The sequence below is a fragment of the Silene latifolia genome, chromosome 9 (genome assembly GCF_048544455.1).
Source record: "Silene latifolia isolate original U9 population chromosome 9, ASM4854445v1, whole genome shotgun sequence".
Classification (NCBI taxonomy): Eukaryota; Viridiplantae; Streptophyta; class Magnoliopsida; order Caryophyllales; family Caryophyllaceae; genus Silene; species Silene latifolia.
Window position 1 is genome coordinate 33,903,970 of NC_133534.1, and position 18,972 is coordinate 33,922,941.

General features: G+C 38.4%; 1 long non-coding RNA gene across 2 annotated transcripts; it reads right to left on the minus strand.

Annotated features, from left to right (window-relative positions):
• Positions 1 to 260: 260 nt before the first annotated feature.
• On the minus strand, positions 261 to 2,937 carry LOC141602581 (uncharacterized). Of its 2 annotated transcripts, XR_012524540.1 has the most exons (3): positions 2,625 to 2,920; positions 757 to 1,298; positions 261 to 537 (listed from the first exon to the last, which is right to left on the minus strand). It is a non-coding gene; the product is annotated as an uncharacterized LOC141602581 (long non-coding RNA). The 2 variants fall into 2 exon arrangements; XR_012524539.1 differs by having other exon boundaries at positions 261 to 1,298; positions 2,625 to 2,937.
• Between the last annotated feature and the right edge of the window lie 16,035 nt (positions 2,938 to 18,972).

Below are 18,972 nucleotides of genomic sequence, written 5' to 3' on the forward strand. Positions count from 1 at the left end.
ATTTCTAACTTAGAACCGTCATTATAACTTATCTATCATTGTAGTTATAATTTAAAACCGCCACCAAAGTTTATCTATTGTGGCGGTTCTAACTTAAGAATCGCCATAATAGGCAAACCTATAGTGACGTTTCTGATTTGAGAACCGCCACCATAAATATTTTTTAAAAAAAAAAAAAGTGGTACCTAAATTTTTGCACCAACATCCTATAAATTTGACAATCCAGATATCGAAATGAACAAACAATACGTACACAAGAATGCAACCAACTATCAAAAACCTTTCATATCATCAATGTTCAAAAGTTATATATCAAAGTGTATAAATAATCACTGGAACTTGAATGGAATGATTAAAAGATATGTATGTACCCTACAAGCTACACCCAGCTAGCAAAAAAAAAACAGCAAATAATCTGCAGCCTGCAACTCCAGAAATAATACAGCACGCAGCAGGAACATTTATCATCAGACAAACTACAGTCAATAGGCGATAGGCGATAGTGGTGATAGTTGTTTTGTAGATGACGACAACAACCTGCATCACAGTACAACAACAATGTAAGAAACACTGCAATAGTCACGACTCGACATCTGAAAGAAAAAAAACTTCTTTAAATTTGCTAACAGCACACAAAAAGAGAAGACGTTCTGTAACAAGTATATTCCTATTCAAACTTGATATCTGCCCATGTTATAGGATGATTGTGCTCTGTTGAGTCAAGGTATGACAATACAAGAGAGAAAGAGAACTTACGTGTCCAGTGGATGTAGTGAGGTTCGGTAAAGAATCAATAAATCCAGTTGAGGATGTATAATTACACAATAATCCTTGCAAGAGAAACACTTATATTATGTATCTCAATACAATTTACGAGTCTTGAACCACACACACACACACACATATTGTTGAGAGGCGTTAATCTCCTCTCTTAATGAGAACATGTACTAAAAATTGAATTGAAGGGGAGAAGACAAGTCATGACTCTAAGCCGAGATGGGCAAACAGAATCTTACATTAATCTTCTCTCCTAATGAATATAGGCCTGATCAAAGGCACTTAAGAGAGGTTGTTCAAGGATGTATATATTTCTAGCTTGAATTGCAGATGAACTCACGCGTTGTGACTGAAATAATGGCCGAGATGGGTACATATATACACTTGTCATATGATTACGATAAGAGATGAACTCACAGATTGTGACTGAAATAAAGATAAAAGAGATTACCGTGTTAAAGGGGTATGCCAGCAAATAGAATAGTATCATCCGTGATTCGATTGGTGCTCCAAATCAATTTCTACAAAACTAGAAATAAATTAGCATACTTCATCAAACAACTGTTGTTGTTGTAAGTGAAGCAGTCTTTTCTTTGTTGTTGCAAAAGATTCATTTGGGCATCTTGTTGCATGAGTTAGTTAGTACCTACTAGACAACATTAACAAATTTGTACCATATTCACAGAACACGAAAGGGAAGAAATAGCTATAAGAACATCAGGAGAGCATAGAAAGGAACTAGTTTACATTCATATTCAAGACAATAGTAAATTGAGCTATCTCCTGTGCATCTAGTTTAGATCCACGTTGAAAACTTACAGCAAAGAAGTAAGTCCTATTTTAATTTTTAATCACCACTTGCAAAAGTTACAATAATCTCCTTGCCAAGAAAGCACTGCAAGATATTAACAATATTTTGGAAGAACAATTGATGATAATGATGAGACCGTCTCATAGGAGAATTAGTATTTTCTAAACGTCTGCAGTAAAGCGGACATCATATACGTCTATTTAAAGCTAAACTACTCTATTTGAAGCTAAACTACTATGTATTACTCTTCTAATAGCATGTCATAGAAAAGTTGTGTATCATCTCTCTATATCTCTGTTTGTCAAGCTTTCTACAAAACTCGTTGTTACTTTGGGCATAATGTCAACGGGTGAATCACATATGTAAAACAAAAAGATTGAGAGAAATAAAGGAACAGGTGAACATTATCCGTCAAAAAAAGTGAAGCAAATCATAACACTACAAGCAGCCGAATGGAGTGGAATGTTATGGGGAAAAGTTCCCCTTATTGGAACAACATAGGTAGAAAGGTTTCAAACAAAATTGGCACTCTTAATTGAAGGGGCTGCACCTGAACATACATTAGCTTATACAATAGTTTGTATAAGACCGATTTCTACACATTATGGTATTAGTAAAGACCTACTCAAACAATAAAAAGAAAAATTCAACACATAACTTTAGCTTTGACATTACAACAATCACTTGGTGTCCATGATCATAACAAACATAATGCTTCATAAATGTCCCAAACAAACACTTATAAATCGGTAGAGAATTTCTTTGAATTATCACCCTCCTTCTACAAACGACAAGAATTTTATAGCCTAAATCATTTCAGGTAGCAAATCATCTTTTCGCCGAACATCAATCGGAAAGGTACTATCAGATGAATGAATCGCAAAAGCATATTGTTCGAAATAACGACAAGTATAAAACTAAATTGACGCAAGACAACATTAAAGGAAACCCAAATGAATTCAAAATTACATATGAAAGAATCAGCTAAAAAAGTATATAAAGAACACAATTAACAAGAAAACGCAAATTCAATTACCTTTGGCATAGTAGGAGGCTGTCGTTTTCCTAATTAGCACTTTCAAATAGCAGTACAAATCAGCAATGAACATTGAGTACACATTGATTATCAACGGCAGAGCCGAAGACCATATGACTTAGGCGACAACATTTTACTGGGTAATTGTGGTGGAAAATGGCGCAAAAAGATAGCAAAAAAAAAAAAAAGAATGGTTGAGAAAGAGAGGAGCGGCGAGATTTGAGAAGCATACAGAAGGTTAGTAAATATAAAACCTTTAATAATGAACTAGTAGAGGGGATTTAGGGGTTATTAAATAACTCAAAAATATTAAAGTGGCGGTTTTCTAAATAAGACATCACACCCCTTTTCAAGTCGGTTTTAAATAAAAACCGCCATAAAGGACTTATAATGGCGGTTTTAAATTAAACCGCCACACCACTTTTTACGTCGGTTTCATTTTAAACCGCCACAAAAACTTTATAACAACGGTTTTTAAATAAAACAGCCACAATAGATTATTTTATTACGCCGGTTCTTAATTAAAACCGCCACAAATAGTTTCTTAACTACTTTTTGCGTCGGTTCTATTAGGATCGCCACTATAACAGCGTCACGATAAGGGTTTTTTCTACTAGTAAAGCTTCTAAAACCCAAAATTACTCTTCATCTTCAACAACATATGAGTCACCTAACTCATCTTCAAATTCTTCACCTATAAGAACAACAAAAACACAATTATTAAGCTTTAAATTCGAAACCCTAAAAGATGAGTATTAAAACAAAATTGGGGGAAATGAAACTAAATCTTACTAGTAGATGAGGATTGAAGAGAGGATTCCAAATATATAATTTTTATGAGATTTGGTGGAGAAATGAAGGATTTATGAAGGATTTAGGGATTGTAAGGAGGTTATTTTGATAGATTTTTGGTGTTTGATGAAAGGAAGAGATAGAGGGAATTATGGAGGAAATGAAAGATGAAGAGGAGACCCCATGGAGAATGGAGGGTGCATGGTTTGGGGTAGGGTATTTGGGTTAATTTCAATTGTTTACGTTTTGGTTCGTTTCGACGGAAATTAGAAATATTCGTCGAACGCGATTTCCGAGAAAATTAAAGTTCTTAAACACGATTTTACTAAAAGATTAAGTACTCATATGCCCAATATCCAAACTCGTTTACCCAACGACCGTAAGAAATGGGAAAATCCCAATTTTACGACTTTTATCCGAAATCTATTTTATCAAGGGAAAAGGTTTAAATATAGTTTAAATCACTTTTAAACATTTCTAAACTATCAAAAATAATTACATTTCTTCAAAATAAAACAAGATTATATTTTATCAAATAAATTTTATTTCAAATAAATTACGGTTTTTTCCCATGGTACCCTCGAACTTTGGCAGATTACACATGGTACCCCTCATTTTAAGTTTCTACGTATGGTACCCCTATATTTACCTTTTTCTTTCCCAAAATACCCTTAGCTAAATTTCCGTCATAACACCGTTAGTTTACATCTTCTAAACACTTCACCTCTTTTGATTTTACCCAAAACACATCTCTTAACCCCTAATCTTCATCTTCTTCCTTTACATCTTCAAGCTTAAATTCACTCATCCCCTCTACCACCACCACTACTACCACACTACACCACCACCATTACCGGCAATATCCAATCAGTCAATCACCATCAGTAGGACCCGTCACCGCCACCGCCACCATGAGCGGGACCCGCACCGTCACCCGGTCCCAGTATCATACTACCACCATCAATGTTTCCTTATAATTCTGGGTTTTCCTCATAATTGTGAAACAATCAAACCCATTTCACCAATTTATTCTCCACTTAAATCCCAATTTCAATTATCAACATTTCACCAATTTAATCTCCACTCAAATCAATTAACCTGAGGGTTGCAATCTTCTTGTTAGAAACGGTGTTGAACACAAAGGCAACAACCCGGTTCACAAACTGGGTCTTTTGGAAGCAATACCCACCAAATCCGACACTAGCATACAAAAACTTACGAACTGTCAAATCCAGGCTTTTGTTCGGATGAAGAAGCTTTCTATTTGCTAAAATCGTTGTCCGTTGTCCACAGGTTTCACGAAACCCAGGAACTCTAGATTCCTAGGATTGGGGTCGAATATTTCATTTTCTTATTAAGGAAAGGTGTAGCTATAAGCCATCAATGACCCATTTTGGTCCCACCACTACATAGATGCCAAATCCAGGCTTTTTGTTAGCAGGAAGGTCCAATGAGAACGATTGTGCCTTTGGCTATTAATGCACGGATTGAGAAATCTCGTGCTTATTTACCTTTTGTTTGGATAAGAGGGACTATTTTTTCAAAGGAACAATTGACTTGAAGAGGGGATGCGTGAGATTAAGCTTGAAAATGTCAAGGAAGAAGATGAAGATTAGGGGGTTAAGAGATGTGTTTTGGGTAAAAGCAAAAGAGGCGAAGTGTTTAGAGGTAAACTAACGGTGTTATGACGGAAAGTCAGTTAAGGGTATTTTGGGAAACAAAAAGGTAAATACAAGGGTACCATATGTAAAAACATAAAATGAGGGGTACCATGTGTAATCTGCCAAAGTTCGAGGGTACCATGGGAAATTTCCGAATAAATTAATATATAATTAAAATAGATTAAAATATTACTTTTAAAATATACTAAAGGTCTTCAAATTTACGGGATGTTACAATCATCCCTCCTTTTAAAAAGTTTCGTCCCCGAAACTTAGAAGAAGGAACATTGTATATATGTAGGTCTATCTCCTTAAAATCTAGTAAACAAAATCTTCAAAATATGGACGTATGAAGTATAAGTGTCTTTTCAATGGAACGGAAAATCCTCGTCGGCCGTTCAAGAACATCAACATTCCAAATCAAAGACATAAAAATATATATTTTTACACCAACAAATGAGAAAACCAATTATCGGACGTCTCCAATAACGAGCTTTACCACTCATTGACGTTAAAACCAGTGGAAAACAGTATAACATTTTCAAAAATCTTTAGTTCGAAACTCTATAAAAAGGATAATAACTCCACTAGCTATGACCAAACTCTAACTACGACTTTTAAACAACTAAGCAAGGACTACTAACGCGGAGGGTATTTAAGAGAAGGAGAGGAACACTCGAAAGGATAGCTAAAACTCACAAGAATTAGATAAAGGAAAGAGGATTACCTCACGAGAAAAGTTCGGGATATTTAGCTAACATAGAGGATTCAGGCTCCCAAGTTTCTTCTTCGACATTTCCACAACGCCAAAGGATACGAACTAGGGGAACCACTTTGTTTCTAAGTTGCTTGTCTGCCCTTTCGAGGATTCGGATCGGCCTTTCTTTCAAAGCCAAGTTAGGTTCCAAATCTGGGATTTCTTCTTGAATGACATGGCTCGGATCACTAATGTACTTCCTCAACTGAGATACATGGAAGACATCATGAACCTTGCTCAAATTCGGGGGCAACTCTAAAACGGTAAGCAACGGGACCAATCTTCTCAAGCACACGGAAAGGTCCAATGTATTTGGGACTCAACTTTCCTTTCACACCAAACCGTTTCACCCCTTTCATAGGTGATACCTTAAGGAACACTCGATCATCAACCTCAAAGGTAAGTGGTCGACGACGGACATCGGCATAAGATTTCTATCGGTCTTGAGAGGTTTTCATACGCTCTCGAATGATCTGAACCTGATTGATGGTCTCAGTCACCAAATCGGGTCCCAACACATAAGCATCTTGGACTTGATCCCAATAAACAGGACTACGGCACTTCCTACCGTACAAAGCTTCATAAGGTGACATCTTGATAGAGGAATGATAGTTATTGTTGTAGGAGAATTCGACAAGAGGTAAACATTTCTCCCAAGAAGTGTGGAAGTTTAAAGCACAAGCACGGAGGAGGTCCTCTAAAGTCTGGATAGTCCTCTCAGTCTGCCCATCTGTAGCGGCATGAAAAGCGGTACTCATCAGTAGCTTACTATCCATAGCTTCTTGTAAAGCAGTCCTGAAACGGGAACAGAATCTAGGGTCACGATCTGAAACTATATTCTTAGGCACTCCATGGTAGCGTACTATCTCCCTCACATAGGCCTCAGCTAGGACATCTAATCTCCACGTCTACTTGATAGGTATAAACCTAGCACATTTGGTCAATCGATCTACAACCACCCAAACCCCATCTTTTCCGCTAGCAGTCTTAGGTAAAGCCGTCACAAAGTCCATGGAAATGGATTCCCATTTCCAAAGGGGAACATCCAAAGGTTGTATCAAACCCCCGGGTCTCTGATGCTCAATCTTCACTTTCTGACAGATAACACACTTGCTAACATACTCTAGGACATCAATCTTCATCCTAGGCCACCAAAACTGTAATCTCAAGTCTTTATACATCTTGTCACCACCAGGATGAATAGAGTAAGGAGAAAGGTGAGCTTCATCAAGGATCTTCTTCCTCAACTCGGCTACTCTCGGAACATACATCCTACCTTGGTAACGAAGGTATCCATCACTATCCACCACACAATCCTTAGCTTGCCCAAGTTGGATTTTTGCTTGAATGGACTTGAAAGTAGCATCCTCAGGTAGGCAAGTACGGATCTCACGGTAAAAATCGGGTTCTGCACTCAAGGCACTAAGATAGTCAAAGCCCTTCCCAACAAGGCTTATCCCTAACTTTTGAAATTCCTGGTAAGTTCGTCAGGTAATACACGGATAGTGCTCAAAGAGTGACTAGTCTTCCTACTCAAAGCATCGGCCACCACATTTGCTTTCCCTTCATGATAAATCAACTCGGCATCATAATCATTCACCAACTCTAACCATCTTCTTTGCCTCATATTCAATTCTTTCTAGGTAAAGATACGCCTCAAACTCTTATGATCGGTATAAATGCGGCAATGAACTCCAATAAGGTAATGCCTCCATGTCTTCAAGGCATGTACCACGGCGGCTAATTCAAGATCATGAGCAAGATGAAGCGAGGAGAGGAGGTATGAACGATAACGCTTATGGTCCAAGAAGAAAGGAAATTAGACAACAAGGAAACGCCAGGTACTCAAATCTCACACAACAACATCAACCTAAGCGGTTCCGAAAACTTCTTAGCAACAAAACTTATAACCACATCACTCCTAAGGATTTCCTCAAAACGCTCATGTTACTTCATCCTAATCTATTCCCTGAAACAGGGTACTCCACTATAAGTGTGATTTCACCACTCCAAATCCTCAAACATCCACAAACAGCTTCCACAAGATCAAGGTCAAAGTTCCAACAAAGCTATACTCATATCCAACTAGTGTCAACCATGGGTTTCTCAAAATAGTAAAATCCTCAATCAAAGATCCGAATACCAAGCTATAAATTCCCAGAAAGGGTCCCTCAAATATTCCACCATTCAATTCCATCCATTTAAAGTCAAGTACCAAGCACTAGTATCCCAAGACATGTCTCACTACACTTCCCAAGGCTCTCAAATCCCAAACCTAAATAACAAAGCCAAGTTCTATAGCCTTAGTAACAAACGCAACTCACACTTGACAACACAAAATCCACCAATCAAGAATACTCACTTTATCAAGGAACTAGGTATAGGAATCACCAAGTGTGTCTCATCATCCTACCTCAGTCTTCCTAACATCACAACCTCTCAAAACCAGGGTTATGGGTCAACCACAAACAATCTCATCAAAAGTCGAATTTTCCAACCAAGGCCAACATTTCTCAAAAGAAAGAGTACTATCAAAAGGCGTTAAGGGAGGATAAGCATGGAACAACGGACAAGTTAGGAGGGTACAAGAGTATCTTTCAAGGAAAGAGAAGAGGGAGTTTAGAAGAAGAATAGGCGCCAAGAGATAAAAAAACATAAGGCAAGGTACACAAAAAATGAGAAACATCTTCGAGGAAGTAGAAGCATTCTTCAAATATGAACAAATCTTCAGTCCTCGACAATAGGCACCAAATCTTGATCTTCATGTAGGTAAACTCGCGGTTATTGATCCAAGGGTACAAAAATAATTGACAATCAACAAACATGTTAGAACCTACCACGAAGCATACACAAAGAGACTACAACATAAGGTCCTAAGTCTACCCATCCTACCCATCTCTCAAGTTTATTATTTTAAGGTCAAGTTATTTATATTGGGGGTGCACAACGTGCGTCGGGAGCAAATATGCTCTGATACCAACTGTGACACCCTCATTCATTGCGGAAAAGTAAACACATAATTCTAGATAAAAACTGCATGGATATGTTTGTAATAGGTTCATTTGGGTAAAAACCTGTAATTTTTAAAACCGAAAACGAAACCTGAACCTGTTATAAAAATATCCAAATGGGAAGGTGTCGAACATGCAAGGTCTGAAGTAAATCACATAAATAAAACATCGCTAAAGTCGCGAAACAAAGTTATACAACCCAAATATGAAAAAGGGAGACATAAGTCCCTAAAAGGTATATAACATAAAAAGTGTTTAAGGGTCACAATAAAATAAAACCAATCTAGGTCCCAAGGTTACTTTCCTCGCCAGCTCGTCCATGAACCCCATATATGCATCACCTACCTGTCAATCGCATTTTATACAAATACGAAAGCCACAGTCAATGGAGAGTAACTCCGAGTTCTCCCAGCCACGAAATGTCATAATTAATATAACATGTAAACATAAGAATATGAATATGAATAACACATAGCCTTAGCATATAGATGCTAGACAATCGTGCCTATCATGTGAACAACAATATAACAACACATAGTCCTAGCATGTGAATACTAGACCAACTCATACTACACTATCATGTGAATCACATAACATCCGGGAATCCAAACTCTATCAACCATAGCCGGCTTGCATCTCACCTTCTAGTATTCATAGAATCATCAAACAAGAAAGGACAATATATCTAGAGACAGGCATAAGTTCTTAGGATAGTAAATAGTCACTCTGTAACTCGAGTCTATACCACGAGGTAAGGTAAACACCCTAGTCCTAAACCTGCGCAGACCTAGCGACATGCGGAAAGTACCGCATCCAAGACCCATGATCACACACATGAGTACCCCTAAGGAGTCCACCAAAGGGTTGGCTAGTACTTAAGCTAACCACATACTTCTACGAGTACGTTAGGAGGTCATGCCCAAACTTGGATATAAACCCACCAAGCTAAGACACAAAGGCTATTAAGCGGTGAACATACACTCGTCAAAGACTATAATGGCCTATATATGGCGAAGGTTGAAATACTCATCTAGGACCTAGTCCCAGCTTGAATACTTTAGCCCACACCACACAAGAGAAGTAGGACACCCAATTAACCATAAGAGGGGCAAAGAGTCCAAACTTGCACACACAAATGATCATACACACCCTAGCATATGAAAGGTTACGCAAGAGCATAATCAGCTAACAATCCAACAATATCTCCAATATCAATAATAACCCAAATTCCAGCTAACCAACAGTACCATAATAAATGAGAACAAGCTAAAATGGCAAAGAGGCAACAAGACTTAAGCATAAGGCATCCAAAGCATCCAACAACCAACATATGAAAAGACATTCATACTCAAAGACAAATCCTCGACCCCAATCCCACGACGGGTCATTGGTCAAATCGAGGCTGGCCGATTTAAACCTAGTTTGACCAAACTCATTCGGTCAAACTGGCCCAGCTCAGAGTCTTGGCCCATTTTGGCTCACATCACGGTAAATTAGTACTCCCATGATAAAAGAGTCTCAACACACCATACACAAGTATTAGGACCAAGGTTAAGATGCATACCCAACAAGAAACTCAAAACCCAATCTATAACAACAAGTTTAGTACTTGACTATAACAAGGGTCAACTTCAAACGGTCATAACTTGAGTTCTAAATATCTAAATAAGCTGAAACCAAATGGAGATGATAGCTTATCCTCTTACGGTTCTAACGGTAGGTCATAAGCCTCAAACAAACAAGTAACGAAGAAGTTATGGCCATTTTACGAAAACTGGCCAGGCTTAAACCGCGGCCTGCGATAGTGGCCGGAGCCTGCGGTGTCGGCCGGAGCCTGCGGTGGGTGCCGGAGCCTGCGGTTTTCCCCTGCCACCGGACTGTTTGCACGACAATTTCCTGCACTTTCCCAAAGTCGATTTCTACCAATTTTTCATCCCAAATTTCTCTTAAATATACATGTTACAACAATAATGCCTAATAAAAACCACAAGAATGTAATTATCACACATCTTGATGGATTCAAGCACAAGATTTTGACCCAAAATCAAACAATTAATTCATCCAAACATCACAACTTTACCCAATTGAAAATCAATGTAACAACATGCTTAAAACTCTTCAACCAACCATGAGATGGTTTCTCATACAAACTCATTCAACAACAAACATGTGAAAAACGAAACTAACGCATTATCAATCACCTAAACACTTAACAAACAACAAACACAACATCTATGTGACATTAAATCGTCGAGTAACTCGGAATAGTTATCTTAAGCTAGCAAAGAGACAAGTAATAACTTGAGAAAGCTTATAAAACCCAAAATTACTCTTCATCTTCAACAACATATGAGTCACCTAACTCATCTTCAAATTCTTCACCTATAAGAACAACAAAAACACAATTATTAAACTTTAAATTCGAAACCCTAAAAAATGAGTCTTAAAACAAAATTGGGGGAAATGAAAATAAATCTTACTAGTAGATGAGGATTGAAGAGAGAATTCCAAATATATAATTTTTATGAGATTTGGTGGAGAAATGAAGGATTTAGGGATTGTAAGGAGGTTATTTTGATAGATTTTTGGTGTTTGATGAAAGGAAGAGAGAGAGTGAATTATGGAGGAAAAGAAAGATGAAGAGGAGACCCATGGAGGATGGAGGGTGCATGGTTTGGGGTAGGGTGTTTGGGTGAGTTTCAATTGTTTATGTTTTGGTTCGTTTCGACGGAAATTACAAATATTCGTCAAACGCGATTTCCGAGAAAATTAAAGTTCTTAAACACGATTTTACTAAAAGATTAAGTACTCATATGCCCGATATCCAAACTCGTTTACCCAACGACCGTAAGAAATGGGAAAATCCCAATTTTACGACTTTTATCCGAAATCTATTTTATCAAGGGAAAAGGTTTAAATATAGTTTAAATCACTTTTAAACATTTCTAAACTATCAAAAATAATTACATTTGTTCAAAATAAAATAAGATTATTTTTTATTAAATAAATTTTATTTCAAATAAATTAATATAAAATTAAAATAGATTAAAATATTACTTTTAAAATATAATAAAGGTCTTCAAATTTACGGATGTTACAGACAGAGGGTTCTCGGTTTTGTGTAGGGCAAGGCGAGGGAATTAACGAGGGTGTCTGGGTACGTGGTGGGCACTACAACGAAAACGCGGGATACCGACGGAAAAAATCAGGCCATACTGACGGTTTTTCCGTCGGTATTTCCATTTCCCGACGGAAATTCCGTCAGGAACCAGGGTCAGCTTATTTCGTCAGTAAAAAACCTATCCTGACGGAATTTTCGTCAGTAAATGAAAAACCTGACGGAACACTGACGGGAAAACCGTCCCTATCTGTGGCTGGAAAGTGAGGGAAATTCCGTCAGGAAATTGTAATACTGACGGAATTTCCGTCACAAATAGACACGTGGCAGTTTTTTGACACCAATTTGAAACACGTAAAAAAGATGGAAGTGACGGAAATTCCGTCAGTAATACCAAAAAACTGACGGAATTTCCGTCAGAAAATGACACATGGCTTTTTGTTGACACCCAGTTAGAACACATAAAAAAGATGGAGGTGACGGAAATTCCGTCAGTTTTTTGGAGTTACTGACGGAAATTCCGTCAGTTATTAGGACACGTGGCAAGCTCTAGTTATTTCTGGGAAATATAGGGAGGGAAAGTAGTGACGGAAATTTCGTCGGTATTTTAGAATTACTGACGGAATTTCCGTCAGTTCTATTAAAAATCGGGGATCGGAAAATGACTTTGCCCGACCCACGATCGTTTTTGCATCGTTTCAAATACAGCCACGATGCCTATTTGCATCGTTTTAAATACAACCAAAACCTGCAAAACACATACAATCGTCGACCGCCAAGCGGGACTCCATTTTCACGTCGACCGCTATTGCGAGAATCAATAGACAACAAAAGAGAATTGAACGCAAATTTTTACATAAAAAGTCGGTCAAATTCATACATTGTCTTACTAATTAAACACAAATCACCAATTTTTTTCCATAGTTCATACTAGACGACAACACTAATCTAACCTAAAGGCTCTAACCTAAATGCTCTAACGTAGAGGCTCAATAAAACTACCATCTCCAAACCCATGTCCACCATCCGAAAAGTCATCCCGCCTATGTGGAGTAAATTGTGAACACGTGTTTGCGGGTTGAGATGCTTACATATCAGCCCAAGCCTTTTGCATTGCCGCCATTTGTTTAGCCTGTTCATGAACGGTTCTTTCACGGACACCTTATTTCACCTAAATTTGAACATTTGCTTTCCTTTTAAAACCTAGGTTTTTGCATTTCTTACACGGACACCTCATTTCACCTAAATTCTTGTACTCACTACTTCTTTCCGCGAATTTAATACTCTTTCACCCCCTCTGCAAATGCTTTCTTGGGTTTCTTTTTTTCGTCTAATCTTTCATACATCCACTGCCGTTCTAATCTTTTCATGTTATTATGTATCTACACATTTATATATGTCATTAAAAAAAGATAATAACCTAACAACAATCAAAATCAAGAATAATACACAATAATTTAACATTTTAACCAATATAAATATTGTATTTCTTTGAATTTGGTCCTTATCACTCCAACCTAAACCCATCAATGTACGTTTCAAGTCACTAGCAAACATGTACTTGTGATTTATTAAAGAGGGAAAAAATTCGGCAGCAATTCTCATCCGTTCTCCAAATACACAATGTAGAATAAATAATTACTCTGCATATGCATTTAGAGAACATTAAAGGAATTGTCACCAAACTCTTTTCTCATTAACAAATCACAAGCACATGTTTACTACCTAAGTGACTTAAAACGTACAAAGACAGTCCCAAAACGGGGACTATTCAAAAATTACTCCTAGTGAGTAATTTTTGAAAGGGTACTAGGTCAATATGAACAATAATTTTAACAATATTAAAAAAAACATACAACAATGACTACTTTTATTTTCAATTAACAAAAATTAACATGAATAATTTTTTATTTTACATATCTAGTATAATTATCATTTTAAAAACTAACATAAATAATTTTACATTTTACATATCTAGTCTAATTATCATTTTAAAAACATTAACATTTCACAAAATTTAACAATATTCTAATTAACAAAAAAATTAGATGCATACATTAAAATATAACAACATACATTTAAACAAAATTGGCTTCTATCCTAAGTCAACATGCATTAACATCAACAATAATTAATATAATAACTAGTATTCTAATTCAATTAAGATAATTAAACAAAAAAAATTAAAAGGAGAAATACCTAATTAGCTCTACAAAGAAAAAAAATGAAAAGGAAGGATGAGAAAGAGGAAAGGTGACGGCGGTGGCGGCGGCAGGAGGAGGCGGCGGCGGGAGGCTATGGAGAAAAAAAATAAATTAAAAACAATAAAAGGAAAAGGAAAAAGAGAAAGGAGAAAAGAAGAAAAACAAATAAAATTAGCTTATAGTGATGGCGACGGCGTGGTGGTGTTGTTGTTGGTGGTGGTGGTGGTGGCGCCGGAAGTGGAGGAGGGTGGTGGTGGTGGTTTCGGGTTTTAAGATGGTGGTGTTAGGATTTGGCGATTTGGTAATTTGGGGGAAAATTGGTAAAGTGATGAAGGGAATGATCCCGTGTTTGAGATAAAAGGAAAGACTGACGGAAATCCCGTCAGTTAAATAGGAATCCTGACGGAAAATCCGTCAGTATTTCTAAATAACTGACGGAAATTCCGTCACAGGTTAACTTTATCAGACCAATAATGTATAACTTTTACACGTCACATAATTTGGACAACTGACGGAATTTCCGTCAGTTTTTTCAAATTCCTGATGGAATTTCCGTCACTGTGTCAATTATTTTGACAGGCTGTTATGCATTGTTTTTCAAAAAAATAAAACATGTGACGGAAAATCCGTCAGTTTATGTGTTTTACGGACGGAAATTCCGTCAGTTTTTCCAAATGCCTCACAACTGTCATGCACTGTTGGGTTTGAAAGCCAATGACGGAAATTCCGTCAGTATTTTGGAAATACTGACGGATATTCCGTTACATGTTTTTTAGTGCCATTGACTTTGTCAACGCGCCAATTACAATTGACGGAATTTCTGTCAGGAAATGGTACCGACGGAAATTCCGTCAAAAATCCATCAGTAACCCGTGTTTTCTGACGGCCTCTTTTTTCCGTCGGTATGCCCGTCACTAAGCCGCGTTTTTTTTGTAGTAGGGGTACGGGGAGAGGCAGAGGAGGTAACAGGGGAGGAGGGGAGGAGGGGGCGAGTGAGGTGAGGACGGGAACAGTGAGGGGACACCAGTCCGTGGTGGTGATAGACACGGGAGGGGAGGACAACTAAAGAAGACGAGTGTAGGGAAATTCATCATCAATGAAACGAACATGACGGAAAGTGTAAACACGAGAAGTAAGGGGATTGAGACAGAGATAAGCACTTTGGGTGAGGGAATATCCGAGGAAGACACACTGAATGGAACGAGGTTAGAGTTTGTGAGTGTTATAGGGACGTAACCAAGGAAAGCACAAGCAACCAAAACTGTGAAGTTTATCAATATTTGGTTCGGTATGAAAAATATTAGAATAAGGAGATTTACTAGCGCCAAAAGGTGGCAAGTCTTCATCCGAGAAAGTAATAGGATTACTTAGCTTAGGTGATTCTTGGAAGACCAAGTTGACTACATCTTCAGGAGTGGAGTTATGTGCTACATTCAATTTGGCCAAAGCTTGCAGTAAAGCTTGGCGATGCGGAAATGAGCTTGCCACTAGTTGCCAGACTGAAAGATCGGCCTTGGTCTTCTGTAATTTCTTGAGCAAATGATCAGTGGGGTCATCTTCGTTGCCATTTGGTGTGATGACGTTGGTTGGACCGTTTTGAGTAGTGCTTTGATATGGGCGACCCGATTGAGTTAGGTGATCCACATCTTGGTCTTCACCATTTTGGACTATTTCCTTGACTAGGGAGTTTTCAATGAGATATTCGTCCTCATCATCATCGGCCCAAACCCCATTAACTGCAGCTAGTTCCTTCATTCTCATGATGTCACCTTCTAGTCGTATGATTTGATCGACTAGTTTATCAACCACGGTGACTACTTCTTGCATAGTGGCATTTTGAGAGAAGATCAATGGTACACGTTCTTTAGGTATTGCGTTGGGATTGCGCAAGGTCGTTACCATGCTTTCTAGTTCCCACACTTGTCTATATACACTCCTTGCCCATGTGATGAAGTCGGAAATGGTAGGGGAGATAGTAGAGTAGAGCCTTTCCTACTCAATTGCATGAATTTCATTTTCGGTGGGAGAAATGAGGTGTGAGCAATCTAAGGTAGATTCGTCACTTGTAATCACTAGAACTGCAAGAGGATTCTGAGTGTTGTTGGGCTTACCTCCTGGTGGAATTGGAAGTCGACCATCCTCAATCATATCTTGAAGCACGTGTTTCAACTTGTAGCATTTTTCTGTGTCGTGCCCTTTGCCCCTATGGTATTCACAGTATGAATTTTCATCCCAAAACTTGGAATTCCTTTCGGGTTCGGGAGTAGGTCCAATGGGTTGGAGTTTACCTTGCTTCATTAACCTTTTTAGAGCGTTGGAGTACGTATCCCCAAGGTTTGTGAATTTCCTTGGTGGAGTAGTTTTCTTAGATGGCTCGAAAAGGTTAACTTCGTCGGTCTTGCTATTAGAGCCGTATGAACGACTTGTGGACCCTTGATATCCTCGACCTACCGTTTTGGACAAGAGTCCTTTACGGATGTCATCTTCAATTCGTGTCCCTAATACGGTTAAGTCCTTGAAAGTCTTGATGTTTTGATATCTCAAATGGTTGGCATATATGGGCTTGAGATTATCCACAAACTTTTCCACAAGAGTAGCCTCATCCGGGCGTTCAACTAGTTGAGTACTAGTCTTCCTCCACCTACTTAGAAAGTCGGTGAATCCTTCTTTGTCATTTTGGGTAAGAACCTCTAAAGTACGCATGTTGACTTGGATCTCGGCATTATCCGCATATTGTTTAGAGAACTCGATTGCGGCGTCTTCCCAAGTAGCGACCTTCTTGTGATCTAAAGTGTAGAACCATTGCTTCGGGATGGTGTCAATAGATGAAGGAAAGATCCTTAAGAACATCTCGGGTTTGATGCCTTTGATAGACATGTAATCCTTGAAGGCGCGGATGTGATTCAAAGGGTTCTCATGTCCCTTGAACTTAGGGATATCCGTCATGCTAAAGTTGGTGGGAAATTTGGAATTGACGGCTTTATACTTGCGATTGTTTTCCCTATAAATGTCATCCCCCTTAAGGTACATCAATTGCTCCTCTAGGTATTGGAGTCTTTTCTCAGCTGCAGTCATTCCCACGAAAGGATTCTCATCTCTAGATTCATCATCGGAATTACGTAGTACTTCACTTTTAAGGGGAGGCAACCTTCCCTCTACATCATAGATACGGCCTTCGATGAGTTCAAGGCGGTCATAGGTTTGTTCTTGAGTAATTTACAATTGGGCTAGCGCGGCGAGGATTCGATCATTACTATCTTGAATTTGTTGGAGATTCGTTTCATCACTTGATCCGGGCATCTTGGAAACTGGATAAGAGATCGATGACGAATCAAAACACGATCGACCATTCTATCACATTTGCTAAAAGAGGAAAAGTTGTGACTCGTGAAGTGGGTGTGTGCCACTTGTGTTGAGTGAGTTTTGAAGAAAGGCAAGGTCTTTGAAAATGTGCGTCCTAGTCAACTGTAGTGTAGTTGTAGGAGTGGACTCGAAGTGAGGTTTTGAAATGGGCTTGTGGCCCGAATTTTGACACGACAAACGGACAGAGTTTTGACCGGATTTTGCGCTAATTGAAGGCCTTTTTCCGAAATTTTGTTTTGAAATTGGGTTTTGATTTTTGAAAATTCGTCATGATTTTGTTTAGAAATGGTGATCACGTAAGGTTTACACACTTATACAAGCATTATAACGGGATGCTGAGTGCATTTAAAAGGGTTTTGGTTTAAAGGGTGGGTTGCCATACCGAACCATCAAACCCGAAGTCTGTGGAGAGGCTCGTGCCAAACAAGAGTAAGGCCGATTCCTAGTCCATTTCCTCAAGTAGTGAAGGCCCTTGATACAAACAAGAGTAAGCATCATGGTATGGATGACGTCAATTGCTATCCATCCTTAGGCCCAAATAAGAATTAGGACCGTTTAGACGGGACGATTGGTCGAATGGGTTGGGTTGGGCCTAGGAAGGCCGAATAAACGATCTAGGAAGACCGAGTTATGAAAACCGACAATTGTCTTGTACAAACTATTCCCTAACCTTGTTCAAGTTTCACCCTTGGCTACACGTAAGTGTATTATCCCCAGTGAGTCGCCAAAGCGTGGATGGACGGGCCGCCCACGGGGCGCTTGGTGAGAAACGAAACAAGCGTTTGCATTTTGTATGGAGTCGCCACCAATTTTTATGGAAAATTGGAACCGTTCGAATACCTCGTGTCATGTCAAGACACAAAGTAGTGACATGAACACTAAGCAATCGTTACCCTTAGCATTCTATGTCTAGAATGACTCTCGTGGATGCCAATGAACACGGGTGCTCACGGAGATCTGGAGTAAGGGGTGAGGGTACGTATTAGGAAGCTCTTTTGATCGAACACCTAATCCCGCCCGCCTCGATAGCGGCCTCTACTAATGATTAGGGAAGTTATCTATACTTGATATATCGTCGGCTATATGCATGCAATGCAACATCCAAGTTTTAATCCTAACATGTGGAAATTAGACTAAGTCGGCGAAACACGTAATTAACATACAATTGGGTCGAAGTAGGATTTAAGTTCAATTACATGTGAAAACATACAAATGATAAAAGAAATACAATAATTATAAACTACAATAAAGAAGATTACAATAATTACAATGGATAGGCGATTTATGTCGAAAATACCTTTAAAACGGATAATTTGGGGAAAAAAGAAATAAAAGAAATAAATTAACGAACAGGAATTAGCGTGATATTACGAATAATAGTGAATTAATACGTAAACTAATTAAACTATGTCAAAGCAGAAACGGAGTTCAGAGACAGAAAT